General features: G+C 52.8%; 1 protein-coding gene across 2 annotated transcripts in view; it reads right to left on the bottom strand.

The window, feature by feature from the left end:
- The window catches only part of PPP1R16A (protein phosphatase 1 regulatory subunit 16A), a 71,383-nt gene extending 59,302 nt beyond the window's left edge, over positions 1-12,081 (bottom strand). For both annotated transcript variants that reach the window (XM_054018235.1, XM_054018236.1), the window contains exon 1: positions 12,023-12,081. The gene's annotated coding sequence lies outside the window, so the exon portion shown is untranslated. The remainder of the gene's footprint in view (positions 1-12,022) is intronic.
- Between the last annotated feature and the right edge of the window lie 1,293 nt (positions 12,082-13,374).

Here is a 13,374-nt window from a genome sequence, read left to right as displayed (position 1 = left end):
GCGGCCGTTTGCGTCGTGGGCTTTGCGGTAGGCTCTCCACAGCTCCTTCACTTTAATCTTGCACTGCAGGGCATCCCGGCCATGGCCCCTTTCCATCATGTCCTTTGATACCTTCCCGAAGGTATCGTAATTCCTACGGCTGGAGCGCAGCTGGGACTGGACAGCTTCCTCCCCCCAAACACTGATGAGGTCCAGCAACTCGCCATTGCTCCATGCTGGGGCTCGCTTGGCACGTGGAGGCATGGTCACCTGGAAAGATTCGCTGATAGCACTCCACGCCACGCCAGGCTGAGCAAACAGGAAGGGGATTTTTAAAATTCCCGGAGAATGTAAAGGGTGGGTCACATGGTTGGTTACCTGAGGCCAGGGCAGTAGAGTTTGAACTGATGACCAGAGTGGCTAGAACAGGCATTGTGGGACACTGCCGAATAATTCTGGAGGCCCTTCACAGCACATTGGGCGGCCACACTGGCGCCGCAGCGCTAGCGCAATACTCGCTATTCCTCTCAGGCATGTGGAGTACATGCAGTGCTGCAAATGCCTTGCCAGTGTGGACAGGGAGTGAGTTACAGCGCTGGGGGAGCCTTTACAGCGCTGTAACTCGCAAGTGTAGCCAAGGCCTGAGTTGTACCAATCTCCGTCGGGTGGTTTCATGCTGTGGGTTAACATTCGCTAGGGATTAGATTGAGACCAAATTCATTTCACTTGTGGCCAAAGCGTCTTTGGCTACATCTACACTACGGGGGGAGTCGATTTAAGATACGCAAATTCAGCTACGTGAATAGCGTAGCTGAATTCGACATATCGCAGCCGACTTACCCCGCTGTGAGGACGGTGGCAAAATCAACCTCTGCGGCTTCCTGTCGACGGCGCTTACTCCCACCTCCGCTGGTGGAGTAAGAGCGTTGATTCAGGGATCGATTGTCGCGTCCCAATGGGACGCGATAAATCGATCCCCGAGAGATCGATTTCTACCCGCCGATTCAGGCAGGTAGTGTAGACCTAGCCTAAATCTTTAAGACTGTGTATGCAAAGCAAATGCAGCAAGGGCAATATTGCATGAACTGCTGTAGTCCTGCCTTCTTTAATTTCTATTTGCAATTCGGCCACTGACTCACTGCGTAACGTTGGCCACCTAACCTCCCCATCTGTAAGCGGGGAATAATGCCGCTCACCTACCTCTGTAGAGTGGTTTGAGATCTACAGATGAGAAGTGCAGAATAATTGAGCCATATAGATGGCTGCTGAAATGTGCAGACCCAGGAACGCTTTCAGCTAAAGGCTTCATAACTAGGGTTACCATATTTTGAGTGTCCAAAAAGAGGACACTCCACGGGGCCCCGGCCCCGCCCCCAGCCCCGCCCATGCCCCCCCACCCAAACTCCACCCCTTCCCCAAAGTCCCCGCCCCAACTCCACCCCCTCCCCTTCTTCCCGCGAATCAAATGTTCGCGGGAAGCCTGAAGCAGGCAGCAGGTAAGCTAGGGCGGGTGGGGGGAGGAAGCGCGGCCCAGTCTGGCCCCCCCAACTGAGCGGCTCCCTCCGGCGGCCGGCCCCGGCCCCAGCGTCTCCAGCCTGGCTCGGCTCCTGGGGTGCCAGCCCCGGGCCAGCCCCCGGCCGAGCACCCCCGGCCCCCAGCCCAGCACCCCCGGCCCCCAACCCAGCACTGCCGGCCCCAGCCCGGCCCCTGGCCCAGCACCCCCGGGCCGGCCCCCGGCCCAGCACCCCCAGCCCAGCACCCCCGGCCCCGGCCCAGCACCCAGCGGCGTTGGCCCCTCCCTATTTTCCCGGACATGTTCGGCTTTTTGGGATTTCCCCCTGGACGGGGATTTGAGGCCCAAAAAGCCGGACATGTCCGGGAAAATCCGGACGTATGGTAACCCTATCATAACGACAGCAAGAGCCTCAAGCATTCAGCACCAGGCTGAGGGACTGGGGGGGTGGGTGGTAGGAGGGAGGAGAGAGTTTGCAAACTTGCGGGGTTCCACAGACATCAAAAATTTCCCCAAACTTTCACTCGAGGTCAGCTTTTCCTCTTGACACTCCAGACAGCAACATGGCTCTGCCCGTACCCCGACCAGGGAACCACCCCAGGGCCGAACACCTGGTAAATCTGCAGCAGACGAAAAGCAGCAGCAATCGCCAATATCAGTGTTCAATTTCAAGCAGAAGCCAAAGTTTGGTTCTGGTCTGCAGGAGGGGAGGGAACACCACACTTCCAGCAACAAACCAGGTGTCAGCAGCAAGAAAGGAGCGTCTGGTGCACCGAGAGAGTAAAACCAGATTCAAAACCACTCAAGGTGGGATGCCCGTGGAAAACAAGAGATTTGGGAGAAGCAGGAGATAGCCAGCTTAGACTTTTCAGGCTACGTGCCTCACACCTGAGGCTGGCAGGAACCAGACACGCAGCAGAAACAGTGTGCTAAGCTAAGTGAGGGGGAATGCCATGAGATGTCCCACAGGTCTTACGCACGAGTGGTGGTGATGAGTTCCTGCCAGGTCAAAGAAACTCAGCACAATGCAAGGCCTCGGAAGAGGGGAACAGAAATCCTGAGGACCTTTCTGGTTAGGATGCTTTTCCTTCCCATGGTGGAACAAGGCCACAGTGCTAAATACTCCGGCAGAAAACATTTTTATAAGATCTCATAAAACGCTACTAAAGGGTCTGCATTACATGCAAGCCACAGACTAAGGCCATGTCTACACTTACAAGCTTACAGCGACATAGCTGTACTGATACATCCGTGGCAGTGCGGGCGTGCCCGTGTAGCCACGTTATGCCAACGGGAGAGAGCTCTCCTGTCGACATAAAAAACCAGCTCAGTGAGCAGCAGCAACTACATCAGCAGGAGCGTGTCCCCCAACAACATAGTGCTGTGCACACAAGCGCTTATGCTGGCAAAATTGATGTCGCTCGAGGGGAGGCTTTTTTCACACCCCCGAGCAACAAACGTTTTGTCACCATAAGTGCTAGTGTAGACATGGCCTAACACAAACCTGCCCTCTGGACAACTGAATCACCTTTGAGTTATATTTTGTATTAAGTAAGAGTGGTTTTGAGGCAGTATTCCCTCAGAACACTCCAATTCCCACAGCACTGGTGACACTGTCCCTGGACAGCTGATGATGGGCACTTCGCTGCCAGAAAAATAACAACACATTAGGGTTCCACAGGGATCTGCTCGGTGTCCGCTGTTATTTAACAGCTTTATTAATTACCTGGATGTAGAAACAGAGAGCATACCGAACACATTTGCAGATGACACAAAGCTGGTGGGGAGGTTACAAACACTTTGGAGGATGGAGCTAAAATTCAAAGAGATCTTGATAAACTGGAGAACTGGGCTATAGACAACAAAATGAAATTCAACAGAGACAAATGTAAGGCGCTACCCTTAGGGAAGAAAAACCAAATGCACAAATAGAGACTGGGGGATAACTGGCTTGGCAGCAGCACCGCTAAGAAGGATCTGGGAGTTGTGGTGGATCACAGCCTCAACATGAGTGAGCAATGAGATGCTGTTGCAAAAAAAGCAAATGCAATTCTGGGATGTATTAACAGAGGCACAGCAGGCAAGTCACCACTCTACTCGGTGCTGGTTGGGCCTCAGCTGGAGTTCTATGTCCAGTTTTGGTCACCGCCAGATAGAAAGGATGTAGAGACACTAGAAAGGATCCAGAGGCGAGCGACAAAGATGATCAAAGGGATGGAATGCCGGCCAGATGAGCAACAGCTGAAGGAACTGGATATGTTTAGTTTGGAAGAGAGGAGATTAAGGGGGGACATGATAGCAGTCTTCAAATACTTGAAAGGCTGCCATAAAAATGATGGAGAAAAGTTGTTCTTGTCCTGGCTTCTGTGGCAAGAGAGAAGCACTGGGTTCGAACTACAGCACAGCAGATTTAGATGAAATCTCAGGAAAAACTTCCTAACTGTAAGAACATTGGCGAATGGAACAAACTGTCTAGGGAGGTCATGGAAGCGCCTTCACTGGAGGTTTTCAAAAGGAGGCTCACTAGCCATCTGTCTTGGATGGTTTAGACACAACAAATCCTGCATCTTGGCAGGGGTTAGACTAGATGACCCTTGCAGTCCGTTCTAACACTATGGTTCTATGATTCTAAGATATAGAGAAGAGCTGAGTGACTGGTGTTGAAGGGATTGATTTCTAAGGAGAGATTTCTAAGAGCTGAATCTATCTAGCTTGGCTAAGTGAGGACAAAAGTCTAAAAAGTGTATCCCAAGGAGGGATAATTTAGAGCAATGGGAGAAAGTTAAGCTTCGAATTTCTCAGTTTAGGATGGACACCAAGAAGTGTTTCCTGACAGCAACGTGGATAAACATTAATTATTTAAAATAAATAGATAAATCAGAATTATGTTGTTTAAATTTATTTTTTGATTATTTAAATTATAAGGTGTTTTTTTAAAACTTGTTTATAATGAAATCTGAGTTTAATAAAAAATATGTTAAGACCTAAACTTCTTATAATTTAGTTGTAAATGTGGAACATGCTTTGATAAGAGAAGTTTATGTAAACAAAACATTTAAGGTTATTTTGTTTAATAATTTTTTTTTACATGCTGTTGTGTGTTTGATTAAATTCCAGTTACCATTCTAATGCAGCTTGACACAAATCATAAGCAAAAAGTTAATTATCTAGTAAATAAGCACTAGATCATTCACCGTTTTCTAACAGACGAAAGGTAGATACAATTAATAAGAATCTGAAAATACTGAGCTATATAATTGCGTAATAAATGTATGTAGAGTGCAATATACTAAATTAGTGTAAAGGCTCTAATGAATTGCAAATCAATTTGTTTAGTGGCTATATCAACCAATGAGAATGCACTTTCCTTTAGAAAAGAACTGAAGTACAAATGGAAAAATTGATTAAAATTGATTATTTAAATCGAGACTTTCCACTTGGTGATTTAAATTGCCTTGATTTCAATCAATCCACCCTGTCTGACAATGAAGCCTAGAGACTGTAAAATGGAAACCTCAGCTGAAAGTGACCTGGGCATAGACTTCTGGAAACAGTCGTCACCCAGAAAGAGGTATGAACTCCAGGGGACCACTAACCCTTCCCATCTCTTAGTTCTGTGACGTCATGCAAGGTCTCCTTGGGCACTGAGTCCCGAAAGGCTGAGGACCCCACTCCAGCTGGGCAAAAGCAACGAGGCAGCCAGGACAAATGCAGGCAGACAACTAAAGACAAGTGTGACAGACCCAGAGCAGTGGGGTACAGGAGTCTGGTAGAGGGCAAATATCCTGGTCACTGGATGAGTCGTTTTCTGATCCCTGAGTGACCAGAGCAGGGGCTGCACTAGAGTAATCAGGAACCTGCTAGAACCAGTTAAGGCAGGCAGGCTAATTAGGACACCTGGAGCCAATTAAGAAGCTGCTAGAATCAATTAAGGCAGGCTAATCAGGGCACCAGGTTTTAAAAGGAGCTCACTTCAGTTTGTGGGGGCGAGTGTGAGGAGCTGGGAGCAAGGAGCTGAGAGTGAGAGGGTGTGCTGTTGGAGGACTGAGGAGCACAAGCGTTATCAGACACCAGGAGGAAGGTCCTGTGGTAAGACTAAGGAAGGTGTTTGGAGGAGGCCATGGGGAAGTAGCCCAGGGAGTTGTAGCTGTCATGCAGCTGTTACAGGAGGCACTATAGACAGCTGCAGTCCACAGGGCCCTGGGCTGGAACCCGGAGTAGAGGGCGGGCCCGAGTTCCCCCCAAACCTCCCAGTTGACCTGGATTGTGGGTTCTTCCAGAGGGGAAGGTCTCTGGGCTGTTCCCCAACCCACATGGTGAATCTCTGAGGCAAGAAAATCCGCCAATAAGCGCAGGACCCACCAAGATAGAGGAGGAACTTTGTCACACAAGGTTAAGGAGAACTGTGCTGTTCCTTTGAACTTCCCACTGCCTGAAGTATAAAGAACATGCCTGATGAATATTTTACCTCCAAGCAGATGCCCTTCTCTGTCCTGCTCTGAAAGCTCATCTTTTCGTTTAATGCTTTTTTTCTCTGAAAGCTGCAGTGGCACAGGTTGCTTGGGCTTTTTGACTTGTTTTTGAGACAGACCAACAGAAATCCTGCCATCGCGCATTAGGCTTGCCTTGGCGCTTCAGGGAGTCACCTGTCATCACTTTCCAGTCCGGTGGACAAACGAAATGAGGTTAAAGACAGAGAAGCGAGGCAAGAACTCCATTGAGAAATGGCAGCCCAGACACCAGGACCTCCATCCTACCTGGAAACAGAAGGCACTCAACCAAAAACTAGGCCAGAGTGGGGAGGGACTGTTTCATAACATGAAATATTTACATCTAGAGCAAGTGAACACGTGGCACGATGGCTGACTGCCATGCTTGGCTGCATCAGGATGGTTAGCTCTATGGCACGGTTATCGCCACCGTAGCCGGAGAAAGAAGGACTGGGGTATTGAAGATTTATAGACGTAACAGCGCCAGTTTTCAAACGAGTGCCGAGCTCCTGCAGCTCCCGTTAAGTCACTGCTGTGGGGGTGCTCAGCACTTTTGAAAATCAGAACATTCTAGGGAGGTGCCTCGCTTTAAGCACTCGGGGGGAAAACGTGGCCAAAGGCAGCTTCAGGTGGGGGCACTTCAACAAAAGCATTTTTCTACGAAGGGGAACTGCAGGTTGTCACCATTGGTAAAGTCTCAGCCACACACCTCCCAGGCGGGCAGAGGCCTTGCTACAAAAACTCCCCAAATGTGCCCAGCTTAGAACACAAATGACAACTTGTCTGGCACTGGAGAGTGGTCCTAATATGCATGAAATGGAGCAGCCTGCAGCTGCTGTGACCTACAGCCCAGCAGAGTCCTGTGGCAGGAGGTGTTCGCAAGGGCCCCCAGAGCAGTAGGGGTTGGAGCTGAGACCTCACGGAGATGCACAAGTCTGACTGCTGGGAAGCTTTTTAATCAAGATTCAGCCTAAATTTCCTCTCTCACTAATACGTCTAACCCTCCCCTCACCCACTCTGAATAATTGCTCCCCTCAGATACATGGTTAATTTGCTGCTTATCCTCCTACGTCTAACCTTGCAGCCTCTGATCATTTTTGTTGTTCTCTCCTGAACTCCCTCTAATTTATCAGTATCTTTTTGGTAACATGGTTCCCACATGGAATTAAATATTCCAGGTCTGATCAGACCAGAGCTCCTGCGAAAGGGGTGGTTACCTCCATATGCATCCCATACGTCACACTGGACTTTTGGTAAGCTTAGCACACTGTAAGCTCATCTCTCCTTGTTCCCCACTATCACCCTTATAATTCTGTCACTCCCGCAGCGAGTAGAGGAAGCAGAATTTGGTCATACATGTCGTAATTTCCCATGATTTACTGAAATCTAATATCCTCGTACTACAGCGTTCTGTGAAGCCAGTCCTTATTCAGCCGAGTGTAAGAGTACCATTGTGCAACAAGTACATCACACTGCGGGACTGCCTTAGGGCTGACCAGATGGACAATAACAGCCCCCACATCGAGCAATCCTACCAAACCCAACCACCACACTGTAACATAGAGAATGTTACACCCCCAATTGCCTTCCGAACATTCATCTGCACAACATACCTGGGAGGCAGGTATTTTACAGAAGAGGACACACACATGGAGAAATCAAGGGACTTGTCCAAGTTCCCAGAGGCAATATGTTGTGGAGTCAGGAAAAGAACCTAACTGGCTTCAAGGCTGAGCTTGATACGTTTATGGAGGGGATGGTATGAAGGGACTGCCGACAATGGCACGTAACTGATCTGCGACGGCCAGCAGCAAATATCTGCAATGGCTGGTGATGGGACGCTAGCCAGGGAGGGCTCTGAATTACTACAGAGAATTCTTTCCCGGGCGTCTGGCTGGTGGAACTTGCCCACATGCTCAGGGTCTAACTGATCACTGTATTGGGGGTGGGGAAGGAATTTTCACCCAGGTCAGATTGGCAGAGACCCTGGGAGGGTTTCGCCGCCTTCTGCAGCATGGAGCACAGGTTTAAACTAGTGCAGGGGTGGCCGGCCAACCTGTGGTTCCAGAGCCACATGTAGCTCTTCAGAAGTTAATATGCGGCTCCTTGTATAGGCACCAACTGCAGGGCTGGAGCTACAGGTGCCAACTTTCCAATGTGCCTCACTGCTCAACCCCTGGCCCTGCCCCCATTCCACCCCTTCCCGCCCCATCCCCTGAGCCTGCCGTGCCCTCGCTCCTCCCGCTCTCCTCCCCTCCGCCCCCCAGAGCCTCCTGCACGCCACAAAACAGCTGATCAGGCGGTGCAGGGAGGGAGGGGGAGGTGCTGATTAGCAGGGCTGCCGGTGGGTGGGAGGTGCTGGGAGCGGGGTGGGGGAGCTGATGGGGGGCTGCTGACGTATTACTGTGGCTCTTTGGCAATGTACATTGGTAAATTCTGGCTCCTTCTCAGGCTCAGGGTGATGACCCCTGAACTACTGTAACTGGTGGATTCTCTGTAACTTGAAGTCTTTCAATCATGATTTGAGGACGTCAGGAACTCAGCCAGAGGTTCGGGGTCTGTTCCAGGAATGGGTGGGTGAGGTTCCGTGGCCTGCAGTGTGCAGGAGGTCAGACTAGATTGGTGGTTCTCACATTTTTGGATTGATGACCCCTTTCACACAGCAAGCCTCTGAGTGCCACCCCCCCTCCTTATAAATTAAAAACACATTTTTATATATTTAACGCTATTATCAATGCTGGAGGTAAAGTGGGGTTTGGGGGTGGAGGGTGGCAGCTCACAACCCCCAGTTTGAGAACCTCTGGACTAGATGATCATGATGGTCCCTTCTGACCTTACAGTCTATGACCCTAGGAGAACTCATCTCTGACTCCAAGTCCTCTGCCTTTATCCACAAGATCACATTCCTCAAGTGAAGAGCAGCATTAATTGATGGGACACAAACAGAGACAGGCAAGCCAAGCTTTTAAAGTTCAAAGCCAAGGGAGTTCTAATAAATCTTGTCAAAAATTTATCAGAAACTCTCTGGCAAAGAGCTGGAACTTTCAGGGTGAGGAGGAAATTCATAGCTGTAAAATCCTTCTAAAAAAGCTCTGTGGAGTTTAAGACAGAGGTAATCCAGTTACTTAGGTTAACACGACATTTTGCACTGCAATCTATATGCCACCAAAGTGACAGTAAGTATAGTCCAGCCCATAACCCTCACTGGCCAGGGACCTGACTTGTCAGGCACTGAGGAGAACCAGTTTAGTGATTTCTCAGAGAGCTCAAGTACTTACCACAAGCCTCATTGCCATGGCAATATGCACTAGAAAAATTAATAAACAGCCTCCGGAGCAGAACAACATGGAGAGCAACGAAGGGTGAAAATTCAGGGATTATTTTGCTGTTCTCCAGAACTAGGCCAAATGCTACACAGATCCAGTTTTATGAACACAACTGGTTTTAGCATTTTGCAGTCTACTTTGTCGCTCATTAACACATTTCCTGGTGAGCCACCTATTTCAGGGCTATGCTACACCCAGGAGAAGGAAGCTGATCACACATGCTGATATATGCATGTGAATCCCATTAGCATAATACTTAATAGTACTTAGCCCTTACATTGCTCTTGCCATCCTCAAACGAGCTTCCACCAGCTAATTAATAGGAACAGCAAGAGCAGCATGCACAGGACTGGAGGACAGCAGTAGCATTGGGGTTTTGTACCAATTTACCTGGGCAGCCCCCTAGCATGGACACGAGGGGCATACCGCCATACAGGTGTTTCTAGCACTATCGCTTAGTACTGGAATTTACATTTATGCCTGTATAACTGCATCTACAGTAGGAGGTTGAATCGATTTAACTACATCAGTTACTAGAGAGTACAAAAAAGCTGTGTGTAGACAAACCTGCACCAAGGGAAAATCTTGTTCTCCAACATGTGCCATATAAATATGAGGCACTTTGTACTAAGTAAATTCAGGTTGTGTACATCAAGCTGTTGGTCACTGACAATGCACCTGTCCTGGTTCAAAAGATAGAGAAAGGCACAGTCCCCGCCCTGAGAAGGAGGAGCAGTGGGGTAGAGAGACCAAGCCAGCCATGTTTCCATGGATCCCCAACCAGGCAAATAAGGACAGGATAAAAGTATACAAACTAATGAATGGCCTAGAGAACACAGATCAAGAACTCTCTTCTCCCTCCCTGTTTGCTAACACAGGAATAGGACACACTCAATTTAGTTAAAAGGTGGCAAATTCTAACTGACAAAAGGAAATATTTTTATACACAACAGACATGGAACTCATGAAATTATGTCATTGAAGCCGAGAACTTCACAAGGTTCAAAAAAGCCGGGACGTTTATTGGCTAGTATTCAATATTATAACCCTGGATATTCTCGTTAACAAGCATTTTGGAAGGTACATTAAATCTCCTTCAGGACTTAAACTAATCTCTAACTATTAGTGATTTGGATAAGACCTTCACAAGGAGCAGATTAACCCATATCTGCTTCCTCTGGGACTAACCTTCCTCTGTAGCATCTGCTGCTGGCCACTTTAAGAGACAAGATACTGAGCTAGATGGACCAGCAGCCTGATGCAGTCTGGCAATTCCTATGTTCCACAGAGGCATCGGCAATGGAGCAGGAAGGGAACAAGCCTTCAGAGCCACGACTGGCTGGATTGAACTGGGAAAACATGGCTGGGGGGCCTTGCATTCTAATCAGGCAAGGAAAGGACCCTGGGAGGGAGGTTCAAGAAAAGTGTTGCAAAAGGCATTGCAATGACCCCAAAGTGGTGGAATTCAAATAGAATATGATGGGCAGAGTGGAAGTAGCGGACTGTGACTAAACTTGCTAAAGCGAGTTGAGTGAAGCACCTGAACAGAAGAATGGAGCTGGGAAAATTAACAACTAACCAAGTTCTGTGTATATCTTACGTATTGCCTGTCCATTACGTTTTGTATGACATCCTATTAGACTGTAAGCTCCCTGGGGCAAGGACCATGTCATTTACGTGCTTACACAGCACCCAGATCCTAACTGGGGCCATAAACATAAACCTGAAATAATACACGACTAGCCATCACCCTCCCTTCCCCATGTTCTCACTTGCAGAACATTTCTCTGCTCCAGCTGAAGTTTCCCAAGCTGGGCAAAAACCCTCTCCTGCGGTTCCTGAGTTATGGAAAGGTGGGGAGAAGAAATATCGGCCACATTTTCAGTGATATGAATTCTCTTCTTTGCTCACTCGGCGCAAGACCAACTGGGCTCCCTCCGCCCCCACCTGCCAGAACTATCAGGACACAGTGAAATGAGGGAAATAAAGTGACACTTGAAACTCTGGTGGCGCCATTAAAACACTGGTAATGGTGCCCCCACCCCCCTGCCATGCGACCCCTGTCCTCATCGTAGTGCCCCCACCCCCTCCATAGCCCCACTGCCCCATCACAGAGCCTCAGCCCCACTTTGCTCCACCACATCACAGGCTCCACAGCCCCCCAATCACAGGCCCCCCTACCCCCTCCACAGCCCCCCCAATCACAGGCCCCCCCGCCCCCTCCACAGCCCCCCAATCACAGCCCCCCCAATCACAGGCCCCCCTGCCCCCTCCACGCCCCCCCCATCACAGGCCCCCCTGCCCCCTCCACGGCCCCCCCAATCACAGGCCCCCCCGCCCCCTCCACAGCCCCCCCAATCACAGGCCCCCCCGCCCCCTCCACAGCCCCCCCAATCACAGGCCCCCCCGCCCCCTCCACAGCCCCCCCAATCACAGGCCCCCCTACCCCCTCCACAGCCCCCCCAATCACAGGCCCCCCCGCCCCCTCCACAGCCCCCCAATCACAGCCCCCCCCAATCACAGGCCCCCCTGTACCCTCCACGCCCCCCCCATCACAGGCCCCCCTGCCCCCTCCACGGCCCCCCCAATCACAGGCCCCCCCGCCCCCTCCACGGCCCCCCCAATCACAGGCGCCCCCCCTGCCCCCTCCACAGCCCCCCAATCACAGCCCCGCCCCCTGTCACGGGAGCGCTCCCGCTCCCGGCTGCACTCACCCGCCGCCGTGGACAAGAGCGGGGCCGCTCTCCGCCTCTCCCCCGGCAGGGGCGGGTCCCCACAGCGCCTCGCCATAGCAACCAACCACACTTCCGCTCTGGGCGGAGCTCCCGCCGGAAGCGGGCGGCTCGGGGCAGACGCCAGCGGCACCATGTCGCGTGTGGGCGAGATGACGGGGGAGGGGCCAAGGGAGCGCGGTGCAGGCCGCAGGGCGGGGAGGGAGGGGCCGGCCTGGGCCACGCCCCTCCCGTAGGGGTGGGGCCAGGAGGGGCAAAGGGCGGGGCCAGGCCGTGCGCCCCAATTCCCCCCGCCCGCCTCAGGGCCCAGCTGGGGTCCCCATCCCCCCCTCCCGCTGAGGTCCCACCCGCCTCGGGGCCTGGCCATGCGCCCCAATTCCCCCCGCCCGCCCCGCAGCCTGGCTGCAGGCCCCATCTCCCCCCGCCCGCCTCGGGGCCAGGCCGGGATCCCCATCCCCCCCTCCCGCCGAGGTCCCACCCCCCCACCACCTGCCTCGGGGCCCGGCCATGCGCCCCATCTCCCCCCGCTTGCCTCGGGGCCCGGCCGGGGTCCCCATCCCCCCCCACCACCCACCTCAGGGCCTGGCCATGCGCCCCAATTCCCTCCGCCCACCTCGGGGCCCAGCTGGGGTCCCCATCCCACCACCCGCCCACCTCGGGGCCCGGCTGCAGGCCCCAACTCCCCCTGCCTGCCTCGGGGCCCGGCCGGGGTCCCTATCCCCCCCTCCCGCTGAGGTCCCACCCCCCCACCACCTGCCTCGGGGCCCGGCCATGCGCCCCAATTCCCCCCGCCCACCTCGGGGCCCGGCCGGGGTCATCCAACCCTCCCGCCAAGGTCCCCATCCCCCACCACCACCCGCTTCGAGGCCTGGCCATGGGTCCCAATTCCCCCCACCCGCCCCACAGCCTGGCTGCAGGCCCCATCTTCCCCCCCGCCCGCCTCGGGGCCTGGCCGGGGTCCCCATCCCCACCCCACACCCCGCCTGCCTCGGGGCCTGGCCGCGGGCCCCATCTCCCCCTACCTCAGGGCCTGGCTGGCATCCCCATCTCCCCCTGCCCGCCTCGGGGCCTGGCTGCGAGCCCCATCTCCCCCTGCCTCAAGGCCTGGCCGCAGGCCCCATCTCCCCCTGCCTTGGGGCCTGGCCGTGGGCCCCATCTCCCCCTGCCTCAGGGCCTGGCTGGGGGCCCCCCTTCCACACTCTTGAGGCCTAGCCGGGGGCCCCATCCCCTCCACGTTGGGGCCTGGCCGGGAGCCTCGCCTCCTTCACATCTTGTCTCCAGCTGTGTTTCCTGACCCACCCAGTTCAGAGTCCCAACCCACCTGCATCAAGGGT

Source organism: Malaclemys terrapin, chromosome 2, assembly GCF_027887155.1.
Source record: "Malaclemys terrapin pileata isolate rMalTer1 chromosome 2, rMalTer1.hap1, whole genome shotgun sequence".
In the NCBI taxonomy this organism is placed as follows: Eukaryota; Metazoa; Chordata; order Testudines; family Emydidae; genus Malaclemys; species Malaclemys terrapin.
The sequence above is the reverse complement of the archived record's forward strand: the minus strand, read 5'-3'. Positions and strand labels throughout refer to the sequence as shown.